General features: G+C 38.9%; 1 non-coding gene across 1 annotated transcript; it reads right to left on the bottom strand.

Moving 5' to 3' along the window:
- Positions 1-13,749: 13,749 nt before the first annotated feature.
- Positions 13,750-13,878, bottom strand: LOC114615088. The gene has a single exon (XR_003710430.1). It is a non-coding gene; the product is annotated as a small nucleolar RNA SNORA17 (small nucleolar RNA).
- Positions 13,879-14,114: the final 236 nt, after the last annotated feature.

Here is a 14,114-nt window from a genome sequence, read left to right as displayed (position 1 = left end):
TTCTTCTTTTTCTCCTCCTCCTCCTCCTCCTCCTCCTCTTCCTCCTCCTCCTCCTCTTCCTTTTTCTCCTCCTCCTCTTTCTCCTCCTCTTCCTCCTCCTCTTCCTCCTTCTCTTCCTCCTCCTCCTCCTTCCTTCCTATCTCTCTCTCTCTTTCTTTCTCTCTCCCTTTCTCTCTCTCTCCCTTTCTCTCTCTCTCCCTTTCTCTCTCTCTCTCTCTCCCTTTCTCTCTCTCTCTCTCTCTCTCTCTCTCTCTCTCTCTCTCAACTTCCATCCCCACCTTTCCCTTCCATTGCCCAATCACAGACTCTATCCTTTATTTGACCAGTTAAAATGGGGAGAAAGTTTACCTGAAATCACCTGAGTACTTGATCTACTCCTTGTCAGGGCAGCCCCTCATGAGAAAGGAGAATTAGCATCAAATTACAAACAGCACCAGGGCAATGCAGAACATTGGACCATATCAATTGAGTATGCTATTTATCTGTCTGCCACTGCTAAGCATTTGACTCTGCTATTTAAGTTGTTTTCTGAAGACTCTTGTTTCATTCTAAAAAACTATAATACCTGAAGCAAAATGGGTATATTAACTTAAATGATACTACTGCCAAAGTGATAGCTCATAAAATTAACCTCTTCCTGGTAAATAGCCTATAGACATAACTGTGCCACTAAAAAATACAGGTTGGTTGTTCCACACTGACAATAATTGGCAGGTTGTGTTAGTATATTTCTTGGGATCTATAAATAATCACTATCCAATAGATGTTCTTTTATGATTTTTTGAACATACTCCATCGGTGTTACTTAAAATTACATCTAAAAACCTTATAGAGATTTCAAAAGGACAAGGAGCATATGTTTTACACACTCTTATCTACTGCAGCATGTTGTATATGCAACTTGAATTCAACCCTTACTTAGAAAAATAGATGTTTTAAGATAGCAACCATGTGGCTTACCTCCAACTTGGCTGATGAGTTCATCAGGATGGAAAGAAACTACCATATGGCAGACGGCCACCCTCATTAAGGCTTAAAGGTACGTGCCATGTAACGTTACCACTCTCTTGGTTAAGATGACCATGTAGTATAAACCAACTAAGACAACACTTACAAAACTTCTCAATCCTATTGAGCTCTCTGCTTCTTATTGTATCTCCCTCTTAGACTAAGAAGGCAACAGCAAGTCTCCAAGATATTTAGAGTTTGGATGGATTACTTGTATGATGATACATTCCGAAAGTTATAATTGTATACTCAAGTTAACAGAAACTTTGAGATGTGTGTCTAATTATGTGTCTTTGCTAAAGTTGTTCAACACGAGGCTTCTAGAAAATTTTAAGTAAGAAGCAACATATATTTGATAAGTATGTTTGATAAATAGATCTATAAATACCTAAGGTCTATGTAAGCAAGCAGAAGCTGACTTGAAAATATGCGTTGAGCCTCTTTGTCTTTGTGACTATATTTATTTGATGCTAAAAGATCTTCAATTTAAAAATTGAAGGCTCGCCAGGCAGTGGTGGTACATGCCTTTAATCCCAGCACTTGAGAGGCAGAGGCAGGCAGATTTCTTAGTTCGAGGCCAGCCTGGTCTACAGAGTGAGTTCCAGGACAGCCAGGGCTACACAGAGAAACCCTATCTTGAAAAACCAATAAATAAATAAATAAATAAATAAATAAATAAATAAATAAAATTGAAGGCTCAAACTAAATAGGGATATAACTATAAAACACTAATCTTAAATAAGTCACTACTTTGTTGTAAACTGTTTAAAAAAGTAATTAAGCCATAGAACTTAATTGTTAGTCATCTTATAAATAATCAGATTTTTTAATATGCTCGAAACCATGTTTGTAGTCATCCTAAGTACAAATGTAATAACTTACAAAGAAAAATTTTGGCCTTCTATAAATGCTATGAAGGTTACGGCTAAAGCACGTAACTAGAATTGTTTAAAATCACGTGTACTTAATAGATGAGCCTCAAACTCTTGGAAATCTACTGAATACAGCATTTAAAAAAATTTTTTTTAAATGATTTCTGTGCCATTAGGCTATATTTCCTTCTCTAGTTCATCCTTCTCGGGTCTCTGATGATGTTGTCAGCTAACCAGCAGCAAGCACTGAGTTTTTCCATGATGACTGCAGATGCCTATTTAGTCCATTTCATATGTAAAAATGAGACTCACCACTTATCCTGATGGCAGATATCACGCTGAAAGAGATGAACTCACAAAACAAATTTCAATATAATTTTAAATTCTATCCTATTGAAACATGACAATAATTCTAAACTCTTCAGAAAAGCCTTCATTTATGTGTATGTGTGTGTGTGTGTATGTGTGTGTGTGTATGTATACACATATATGTTTGGTATTATTATACATTAAATATATTTATAAAATATTTTAATATATGTGTATGTGTATATATATAAAATAAGAAATTTTATCTTGTCTTTTACATCAAAAATTGGAGACTTTAGTATTTCAGGCCCTTCAGACACTGAGAGCACAAACACCACCTGGATTCCTTTGTTATCTGTACTTTCTAAAACTTCAGTAAACTTTTTATAAATTGATTTTAAGGAAAATGAGAGTGATTGAAATCAGAAAGCTTTGTTGTTGTTGCCTGTGTTTGTTTTTATATTTCTTCTAAACAGCATCAGGACCAAGAGAAGCAACATAATTAGACGTTTGTCAGATTCCCTTGGGCTTAACCTAGAGAGAGTTACACCAAAAGTACAATTGGTAGAAATTAGATTATTGTAAAGTTTTCACCAAAAATTATTTGTGATTTGTGATACAGCCGCACTGGCTGCTATATCAAATTGTCTCTAAAACTAATAGAAACTTAAGGCTTTCAGAAAGTTTGTTCATGGAATTGTGATTTGATACTATGCACATTTTAGTATTATTTACAGTATGAGTCAGATGAATACTTGCATGTTAAAGACTTAATTTTTTTCACCTTCAGGATTTTCTGTGATTGCTTCTCAGGTACTTCTGAGTATCCTGTTACCTAGTAAAAGAATCTTCTTAAGCTCAGAATTAAAATTTTTCCTAACTTTCAAAATCCCAAATCTTAAGTTAAAATCCATTTAAATCTTTAAAAGTTAATGATCACTGTGAATTAGATGGATTTTGTTTGATTTTTTGGTTTTGAGCTTGCCCTTGGTTTGATAAATGGTTAGTCTTTGGCAAGAGAAACAATTAAAGGAGGATCATGATAGCCTGCCCTCTGTTAAAGAGGTTATTGTGTGCAATATAATAAAGACATTAGTTTATACAGTATTCCAAACTTCTAGAACATAATTAATAATGAATGGACATCAATTTTACATCTTAAGCTGCAGCTATCTGAGTCTGGGGCCTTCTCTGCTGTCAGACCTGTAGAGATCTATGGTAAAAGGCATGCACAATGCTTCTCCCTAACTAGTCAGCTACAGAACACAGCCTCAGGTGTGGCATGAAGTTCTAGGAGCTCTGAGAAAATACATTTTGTCATATCTAAAACTTGACTTTGTCAAATAGCTTCTTATGCATGTTCTTTCTAGGACCCATTACAATAGCAACAACAAGATGATAAAGGCCCTAATAATATTATCAAATGATTTAAGAAAATTTAGTGTTGTTCATGATATCAAAATTTCTTACTATCCACAGGGTTAACCTATTATAAAACACCATCAAATACTTAATTGGCAAATTTTAATAATAAAAAGTTGGTATATACACTCTGTTTCCAAATACTATGTTATATTTAGCTATGTTAATTTTAATTTTTTTTCATTTTAAAGGATTATGCTTTTTATGTTCCCCAAAAGTATTTTGCTGTAAAGGAGACACACTTTAAAGTATATGTTAATCAATGGAAAAGGCCTGGTATTCTAATATCAAGGAGAGGTTAGGCTGTATCTGTCCAGAAAAAGAGTAGAGTCCCAGATGGCTCTCACTTTGATGCATCTAACCAGAAAAGAATGCCAGAAACCACAAGACAAGTGAACCATCCAAAGATAGGCAACAAACCCATCAAGAGGAGACACCCCAAGAGTTAAAATAAACTAATTACTTGGAGAATACATCAAGGCTCTAACTTCCTAAGTGAGACTTTGGGGGAAGAGCAAGAAAATTATACTATTGACTGTAAAACAATGTTGTTATGTTTACTGAATATATGGTATGTTAATTCTTAGGTGTCAATGAAAGATCCAAATACCTTTTGCTTGTGTGAGACAGTCTGATGCTGTTTTGCCATACTAAGGATTGTTTTTATTCTTTAGGAGTAGTTGCCTGGATAAAAGATAGTGTATAATTATTTTGTCAATGGAATAGTGGAAAATTTTAAATGGATATTTTACTATAGATATAAAAATGAAGAAGAAAATTCCTGATGTGTTGCTTACCAAAGTTGATACAAAATCGAGCCACTATAGATAATTTGTTGCTCAGACATAATCTTGGTAATCAACAGTTTCCTGGCATGTGTTGCTTTAATGTGTCAGATTTTATACAAAGAGATAGACAAAATCTCTTCAGTGACCTTTGAATGGTCGCCAGGGCTAAGATGGCTTTCCCCTTTCCTTGGTCATCTGTTAGGTATTCTTATGATTCTATTTATATTCTATATTGATTAGAATAGCGATGGAGGCAATTAATTCTACCATGACCTCTACTACAGCCACTATTTTCTCTTTAAAACATTAGAAATAAGGAGATGTAGGAGCACATGAGGACTTCATGCTCACAGATAGTACTAGGGAAACCAGAAATGTAGACTTGTCTCTTCAATGGAACAGATTTATGCCTGTTTTGTTTAGATGCCTGGGGTGGATGTTGTCTATAGCCTGGCAACTTTTGCTACTCTGTAGAGCCAGGCTTCACCCTAATCCTTCTTATCCTGAGCATGATTTCTCATAGAACCAATTGTGGAAGAGGTCACAGATACTTTATAAAACATGTACTTTGCCAAGAAGTTGATATAGTCATGCCTTAGGCTTTGTTTTGATACTTGTCATGAGAAAACATCTTTCCAAAGTTGTACTTTGCTTAAATATATAAAAAATAAAGTGATTGAGATTAGAGTCCAAAAGTTTAATCCAGCCCTGCTAACTACGTCATGGTAAACAGGCCTTCCTTCTTGCCTCTCATAGTCAATTCCTCTGATAGTTATAGCATTTTTAGGGATCCTCATACGCCCCAAGTCAAAAGCTAGCACATAATCATAGTGGAGAATCTGGATAGATACGTATAAATCCCAACTCGAATGTTTTGTCCATGTCTTCAGCATTTTCCCATCTCTTTCTATATTGTTTGTTCGATGCTACAGTTCAGATTTCTTCCTTAAACATTAGCCTTGCTCTAAGAAACAATGCCATAAATTACTAATTTGACATGCTTGATTTTTTATCGTAATTACTGATGATATTAATATATAACCATAAAAAATTCCTTATAAGGAATGTATTTACTGAGCCCCAAGGGGAGGGAATTAATGGAGACATCCCTTTTAGGATGCTGTGTTCCACAGTTGGTCTGCTTCTCTCTCCTCTCAGTCTCTGTGTCTGTTCCTCTCTGTCTCTGTCTGTGTCTCTTTCTCACTCTGTCTCTCCCTGTCTCTGTGTCTTTCTGTGTCTCTGTGTCTTTGTCTCTGTTTCTTTCTCTGTCTCTCTCTGTGTCTCTGTCACTCTGTCTCTGTGTCTCTGTTTCTCTCTGTCCCTGTCTTTCCCTGTGTATGTGTGTATGTTTGTGTGTGTGCTCTGTGTGTCTTCCTCTCTCTTTCTGAACATTGTCCAGCAGAGTGCCTCTGTATACTTTTTTGGCTACTTCAGGAAAGAGCTCCTCTGATGATGGCTGAGCAAACCCTGATCTGTGAGTGTAGCAGAATAACATTAGGAATCACTTTATGGTTATGTTTCTTTATCACAAGACTTCTCAACCTTTCTTATATCTATGCCCTTTAGTAAAGTTTTTCATATTTTGATGACTCCAACTATAAAATTATTTTCATTGCTACTTCATAACAGTTTGCTACTATTATGAATCATAATGTAAATAGCTGTGTTTTCCAATGGTCTTACATTACCCCTGTAAAAGGATCATTGGACCCCCAAAGAGTAGTGACTCACAGGTTCAAAACCACTGCATTAACAGAACAATACTATTTGGTTTTCCTCTAGATTTTTGGCCTCTTAAATCTCCTGTGTTTGACTACTTGGGCAGTGTTGGTGACAATACCCCTGAGTGGGCCCTAATATAATCAGATATCAATAACTCTCTTAAGCTTAGTGCATATATATTATGGCTTCCAGTTTTATGTTTTTAAAGGAATTCCTGTGTGTACAAACATGTTTCTCTATGCCTATGTGTATATCTTGGGCTTTTTCTTTTGCTCTTTTTCTCTGTTTTGTCCTGTTTCTATTTTGTTCAGTTTAGTTTTAGTATTATGCTTTAGATGTCCTTTTGTTTTCTAAGAAGAGACAGAAAGGATATAAATTTTAATGGGAAAGAAGGTGGAAAAAGTCTTGAAGGAGTTGAGGGAGGAAAGTCAGAATATATTGTATGAAAAAAATCTATTTTCAGCAAAAGAAAAAATAAAGAGAATGTATTCATTGATCATACAAAATCATCTCAGGTGCCACTACTGACCAACAGTAGACAGCCCTGTCCTCTGCCTGCCTGCGTCTCTTGGGGAGGAATATCAATCAATCTTTTCTCTTCCCAGTGGATCCATTCCTCTTCTATTTTTCCACAGAACAATCTGGTAAAGATGGAGATTTAAAACACTGGAAAGGGAGGCAAAGGACTTGAAGATCTAAAACAGTAATTTAATATAGATCTGAAGTGACTCCAAGTCTCTAATGTGATCATAAATAGCTTGTCTAAGGGCTGGTCCTTTTGATGTCTTTTCTAGGTATTTCTCCTGTCTATGGAGACTCTGGAGGATGGACTTTAATTCACAGTAGCAAGGAAAGCATGGAAGTTTTAGTTTAACACTGACTCCCACAGTTAGCCCTACTTTATTTTATAGGTGGAACATCTTTAGCTAGTCTCTTTAGTCTCATCTCCCTCTATCCCCCTCTCTGGGAGCACCAGAATGTTAAGAAGAAAATAGACACACACTCTAAGACTGTTCAAGACCAGCACACAAGTGCCCACTAGAAATAAGTCTTTGAATGTGAATTAATGGTATCAGAGCTGGGCAAGGAAGAATAGGCACATGAGCTTGGGCTGTCTTTGAGAAATTGGATGGTTTGAATGAAAATGGCCCCACTGGCTCATAGGGAGTGGGAGTAGGACAGGTGGCCTTGTTGGTGTAGGTATGGCATTTTTGGAGGAAATGTACCACTGAGGGTTGGCTTTGGGTTTCAAATACTCAGGCCAATCTCAGGCTTCCTTCCACCCTCTCTTTTTGCTGCCAAATGATTCTTAGCTACCTTTCTAGCACCAAGTCTACCTGCCTGTCACATGTTTCCTGCCATGATAATGGACTAAACCTCTGAACTGTATGCCAGCCCCAATTAAATGTTCTCCTATATAAAAAGTTTTTGTGGTCATGATGTTTCTTCACAGCAATAGAAACCCTAAGGGAGAAACATTCTCCACTCTAATTCTGTATGTTAGCTAAGCTCTCCCAAGTTTCGGTTCTAGCTTCCATAAATTGGGCACAGTAATAGCAACTACTCCATAGGGTTATACTGAAGAAGAAATAAGACATTTTAAACAAGTTTCTCAGTATCTAATGCTAGGAACTTGAAAAAACAAGGCTTGTCTGTAATAGAGGGAGGCTTCTTAGAAGATGGCATTTCAAAAGCCATGGGGTGACTAACATGGGGTAGTTTCCCCTGGTGAAAAGGAAGAACTGCTAGGTTACAGCTTAGCAACTCCCTTTTACATCCCAATAAAATTCTTGCATCCCCTTCAAGTAATCATCTCCTTCAAATAATTGCTTCCATGCAGGTAATAAAGTGAAAGCATTATGCTCCTCACAGAGACAATAGTGCTGGATCTGCTTGAGGATTCATAGTAAAAGTGGTGAACATCCTTCTAAGAAAAGCTCCTTGCCCTCACTGACTTTAGCTGCCCTTGGGGAATGGAACCCTGCCCAAAGCATTGAGTTCATCAGGAGCCTCTTAGAAAAACAATAGGAACAGGAATTAGTGGGGAGAGGAAGAAAGGAGGGGGTCTACCTTTGGGTAGGCTCCTTTCCAAAGCCAAGGACTGGCTGGTCCACAGGACTGCATTCATCTTTTCACCTTCATTTAATGAAATGACCAAACGTAGCTTGTCCTGTTCTCTCACATCCTGGATTGTTTGTTTGTTTGTTTGTTTTTGTATTTGTTTGTTTGTTTGCCTTTCCTTAGTGTGGTGGATGAACTTGACTATCCAACTTGACAGAGAACTGGTCAGATATTCTATTGGGGAATTGTTTCCAGACAGAGCTGCCATGGAGATGCAGATCAGGTGAGGAAGAATAGAACCAACCAGTAGCTTGGATGGTTGTTGTGTGGAAGGAAGAAGATCCTGTCTAGACACCTGCCCTGCCCATTCACAGAAGAAGAACCTCTGGTATTGCCATGCTATTGCCTAGACTCTTCAGCATTTGAATATGGGCTTGTTCTGGCACATATTTGTTTAAACTGGAAAACAACAGAAGAAAGAGGCACCAATGAATTATTTTTATTTCCTTGACACGCCCATGTCTTAAAACATCCACGTTATCGATGTTTTAAACTATCTGAAACATTTTTTAAAAGCATACAAAATAAATTGTGTTCATAATTCAGAATTTTAATATGCTACCCTCTAGTGGTGAGTAGAAACAACACTCCCAACTTTATTTTATCTTTATGGTTTGAGAGTCTAACACATGTATACAATGTGTTTTTATCAAATTCACCCTCCAATTCCTTTTGTTTCTTATTCCTTCCCCCAATTCTGTGCTATTTAATAAATGCACTGAGGACTCTTACTGCTGCCAGGACTCATCTGAGTGTAGAGCTATATACTGGAGCATGCAAAGGCTCTCAGGGCCCACATCCTAAAGAAAACTGATTCTCCATCTCCAAGCAGTGTCCAATTCCAATGGTTCTCCACCTAGTGTTGGACTTCATGGCGCTGCTTCATCCTGGGATTTTATATGGCTCATTCTTGTGTAGCTTAGAAGACAAAGCATCCTATTGAATCCTTTCATGTTGACAAGTAGTCATCTGTGCAGGTGTAAGACACATTTCTCAGCCTCCTGTTGTCAGTGACATCAGCGTTTGAGAGTCTTTGTGTTGGCTTTTTGGTCTGCTTGGGATATGTGCTGCTCGAAAAGATCCTACTGGCTCCTGTTGGGCTGTCTGAGGACCTAGAAATGTTTTCTTCAGGGCTGAGCTCAGGAATCGCTGAAGGGCTGAGTTTCAGACTCAGAGTAGATGGAACAGATGGATGGCTAGACTGTAATCAGGTTTCTTCACTGATACCTTGTGTGATATTGCCAGTGAGAATCCTTTACTATGATCTAAATGTGGCTGTCTTCTTTTACAAGGTCAGAAATTAGAAAGCTACAAGTCTAGGTCTCCTTTGTCTGTCAGGTGAGAGGATATGACACCCTGCCATCCCATCCTTTCTCAAGCCCTGAAGTCAGGAACCCTGTCACTTTTCACCATGCAGCAACATCCCCTGGTTGTTCTGCCACCATTTCCAGAGTGTATAAATCAGCATAACGAGGAGAAGAGGGATGTACTTGTCTTGACATTTTAATCCTGATCAGATATTAGAGTTAATGAAAAATACACACTGTAAGCTAACAATTCTGTTTTTATGGTGATTTAGTCACCAGAAGCCATAGAGAAGACCTTATCTGCTTGGGTCTTCCCTCTCTTCCTTAGCTACTTTGCCCGAACACTCCTTCCCTGCTGCCACAGTGCTCCCCACAGTGCTCCTACTTGCACAGTCATAATTTCAAACTATATTTTAGAGTAAGAAAAATTAGTGGCAGAAAACTCATAGACATAAAGCAGGATGATATTTGTGTTAGGTTAAATTTTTTTTAAAAAGAGCAAAACAAAGCTGTAAGATAGGGAAGTTTTAAATTTCCAGAGTCTTCTCAGTGTTATTAAACTAAAAATGGGCTATGATATAAAAAGAGATGTGAGATTTATCTACTTGATTTTAATGGCGGAGAGATAGATTATAGCGTTTCAACACCTTCAGGAGTCATTTGTACTTAATATGGGTCAAGATGAAATAGAGCCCTGGAGGCAGAATGTCAGACACCTCCAGAGGTTATGTCATAGCAGTGGGTTTTTAGATGAAGTAGCAGTGAGAATTCAGTGCATCTGTGTTTAGAAGAGGCTGTCTTATCGTGAAGGATTGAGTCTATTGCTGTCATTAGTTTGCTGTATTTTTTATCACAAGAACTGTTTCTGCTTTGTTTTTGAGTTAGGGTCTCATGTATGCCAGAATAACCTCAAACTCACTATGTAATTAAGAATAACCCTAAATTTCTGATCTCCTGCCTCTATTTCTCAAGACACCACAATTCATACTTATAAGCTTTTATTGTTCAAAAATAAAGAAATTACTAAAAATCTTTAGTTTTGATGAAAACATATTTAGCTAAATTGATTTCGAGAATGAAATAGCACAAACTTCCTATTCCTATGGAGGAGACTATAGAATTTAGTGCCCGTTGATCACAGTCTTCTAGTAATTTAGAATAGTCCATAACTCTTAAAACAATCCATGTTTTGTGGTTGTATCAGTTAGGATTTTAGGCAACACCCTGTTTCATTCATCACCAACATATTTTGGACTAATTATCTAGCTGTGGTCACATTCTGCTATGCTGTGAAGACTGTACACTTTCTAGACCAGAACATCATTATAAACATGTGCTTCTCAGTCATACCAAGGGACTTCTGAAAATACAAATTTTCTAAAGCAGGGTTGTGGTAGATTTGACCCAGCAGAATCCTGCCATTAGCTAAGTGCAAAGATGCTATGCATGGAGGATTTGAACTGACTGTAGGAAGACTCCAACCATCAGGATCTGCCTTCATTTTCACAGAAGACAGAGAAAGAGACAAGGGGCATCTGTTGGAGTGATTAATACCTTAGGAGGAGCTGAGACTCAAATAAAAACACAGGAAAATGGTGGTAGTGGGCAAGCGGAGGAACAAAAGGTGAAAAACAGACATGAGGATCTCCATGCCCTGTCAAAATGGCTTGAGGGTGGCAAGGGCAAGCTGATGCTTACTTATCCACGCAGTTACAGGGCCTGATACTGGGCAATCATTTACCAACTTTATATCAAGGAAGCCTGGATTTGTGACCAACTCCACTGTGCATCTAATTTGATCTATTTTGTTTGTTATAATCTTATTACCCTTATCAGTATATTAGTTTGACAATAGACTTATTTCTAATCACAATCCAGCTAAGATCACCAGAAATTAGATAAGTTCTTTCTTGTTTAAGGGGGAATAAAGTGAGTCAAGAGAGAAATAAATGCTCAGTCCTCCTCTCCTACATCTGGAAGAGCACTGGAGCTGGCTTGCATTGATCACTACAGCCACCTCTGATCAAAAAGGAGACAGTGGGCCACACTGCTAAGCTAGTCTCAAATGACCTTAGTTTTGATTTAGGAAGATATGTGGAAAATGAGCTTTTCTTCTCTAACTTTTATTGGTTCCTGGTGAATTTCACATCATGCACACCAATCCCACTCCCTTTTTACCTACCCTCATCTTTGCGACCTCCCCCCTCAACACAGAAAGAATATCATTGTGGAAGCTGTAGTGTGTCACAGTGTCCCACAGGACACCCATTTGTCCATATTTCTTTGCTTGCAAATGTTCATTGAACTGACTCATTGGTCTGGAATGAGGCCTCTGGCTTCTGCTACTCTATTAATAGTGGAAGCTCACAGGGATGCCTCTCATAGAGCCCTATGTCATGGAGATCCTGCAGCTTTGTATCTGTAGATCCAGCCTCCTCATGCACGGCAGCAGTTCACTGATGGGGTAGATGTCCTGATGGGCCAATACAAAGCCCTGGGTCTAGGCTTGAGAGGTATCTGAGCTGGTCAACCTACTGCCTCTACTCTCATTCCCTCAGGCTCACTCACCAGCAACCCTTGCAACCAGGGCCAACTCTGCCCTGCTGCCCAGGCAAGGTACAGGGCTCACTTGTCAGGAGCCATGAGAGGACAAGCTAATAGCTAGCAGGTGATGATCCTGAGATGACTCTGCCCTGGATTAAAAAAAAAATCCACCACAGATTTGGTCCGATAGGCAAGGCCCAGGAGAAATGTCTGCTATTACGTTTTTCCTGTTATTATTAAACATGTATAAGAATCATTAGTTATTAGCCCACTGTTTTGAGCAGATCTTTGCAGAACAACGAAGATGTACTGTCTTGTAGTGATGCTATATAGAAAAATAAATAATTTCTTAATTCTTAATGATGATTCTACAAGTGCTGCAGCAGGTGAGGTTCAGGGCCAGCTCTCCCACTCTGATTACCCTGATTCTCTTCTGCCAGTAGTAGGTGGCAAGGGTCAAGGGGGAGCATCTCTCCTTCACTATGTTACAGAGCAGCAGACAATGGCAGAACCAGCACTCCCACACTCACCTTCCCCAAGCCAGCTTGCCTGCACCCTGCCACCAGTGTCAAGTCTACTGTGATATCCAGGTAAGGGGCAAGACCTGCTCTCCCAAATTAAACAGCTGGTGAGCAGTGGGGACAGCTCTTCTGCTCTCATGGTCCCATGGTCCCGTCTCCCACCTGCTGCAGTTGGCAGGGGGAAAGGGGGAAAGAGGGTAGCTCTCCATTGACAATGCCACCACATAGGAGACAAGTGGCAAGGCATGCTTTCTCATGCTTATACCCTCAAGGCTGTTACTGGCAACTCCTGCTGTGTGGGGGGCACACTCTCCTGAGTACTCCAACTGGCTAGGTACAGGGTCAGCACTCCTGATTGCATGCCCAGGGCCAGTTCTCCCACGATACCCAGGCAAGTGGTAGAGCCAGTTCAGCACAGCCCTCAGACATGAACATATCCCTTGGCAGTAGCCCAGAGCAGGGATGTCCTCCTGTCCTTTAGTGGTAACAAACTACAGGGACCCAGACTCAGATACTGCCCTTTGTGCCAGAACAGGCCAGGACCCCATCGTGGTTCCAGGCAGCATTACCAGCTACTCGCATCAGGCTGTTCCTTACTACCCTCTAGTCTCTAGTCTTGCTTCTCTTCATTCTAACCATATCCTTCTGTTTCTTGTTCTCTTCTATTTCTCTACCACTTACTTGCTCCTCCTGGTGGTTTCCAGGGTCTCTGAGTGTCTGGGTTCATCTTAGGAGTGGTCTCAGGAATGCTATGCCCTGTTCATGCATTATGGCACTGGGCAGGGGTCATCTGGGGTATGGTCTGCCTGTCATTGCCCCGAGTCCTATGCAAAGCTGGACTGGTGGTGAGCTCAGTTTAACTCCCTGTCTGAGCCACATGGTCTGGTGGTTAACTCGGGCTTGCTCCTCACCCAGGTCTGCCTGAGTGGCCCTATATGAGTGTTGTCTATCTCCTGCTCTGTCTCTCCTAGGACCCCATGGTGCCAGGCAGGGTTCTTCTACTCTCAGGCTTGTTTGTTGTCTTGGGAGCCCAAGACCTGCGAGGCAGTAGACTTTTGTTTGGTCTCAGTCTAGCTCCCTGTCCAAGCCCCCTGGCACCAGAATTGTGATCATCTCAGGCTCACTTTTTTCAGGGAATGTTAGGCTACTAATCATTCAGATATTCACAGGTCAGAACACAGAGCATAGACATAGCCACTCTTCTCTCTGCCACCTTCTGACACACATGTGATATAGCATCAACATTTATTATTAAATTTATATTATAAACATTTATTACACATGATATATTAATATAAAATTCATATAATTATATAATATATAACATAAATGCATATAATTAAATAATATATAATATATCATGAATATATAAAATATAAATATATAACATATATTTATATATATTAATATACATACTATATAATATATTTATATATAAATAGATATATTTAAATAATATTTATTTACAAAAATATTTATTTCATTTATTTAAATTATATT

The sequence above is a fragment of the Grammomys surdaster genome, unplaced genomic scaffold (assembly GCF_004785775.1).
Source record: "Grammomys surdaster isolate TR1022 unplaced genomic scaffold, NIH_TR_1.0 126546, whole genome shotgun sequence".
Taxonomy (NCBI): domain Eukaryota; kingdom Metazoa; phylum Chordata; class Mammalia; order Rodentia; family Muridae; genus Grammomys; species Grammomys surdaster.
The sequence above is the reverse complement of the archived record's forward strand: the minus strand, read 5'-3'. Positions and strand labels throughout refer to the sequence as shown.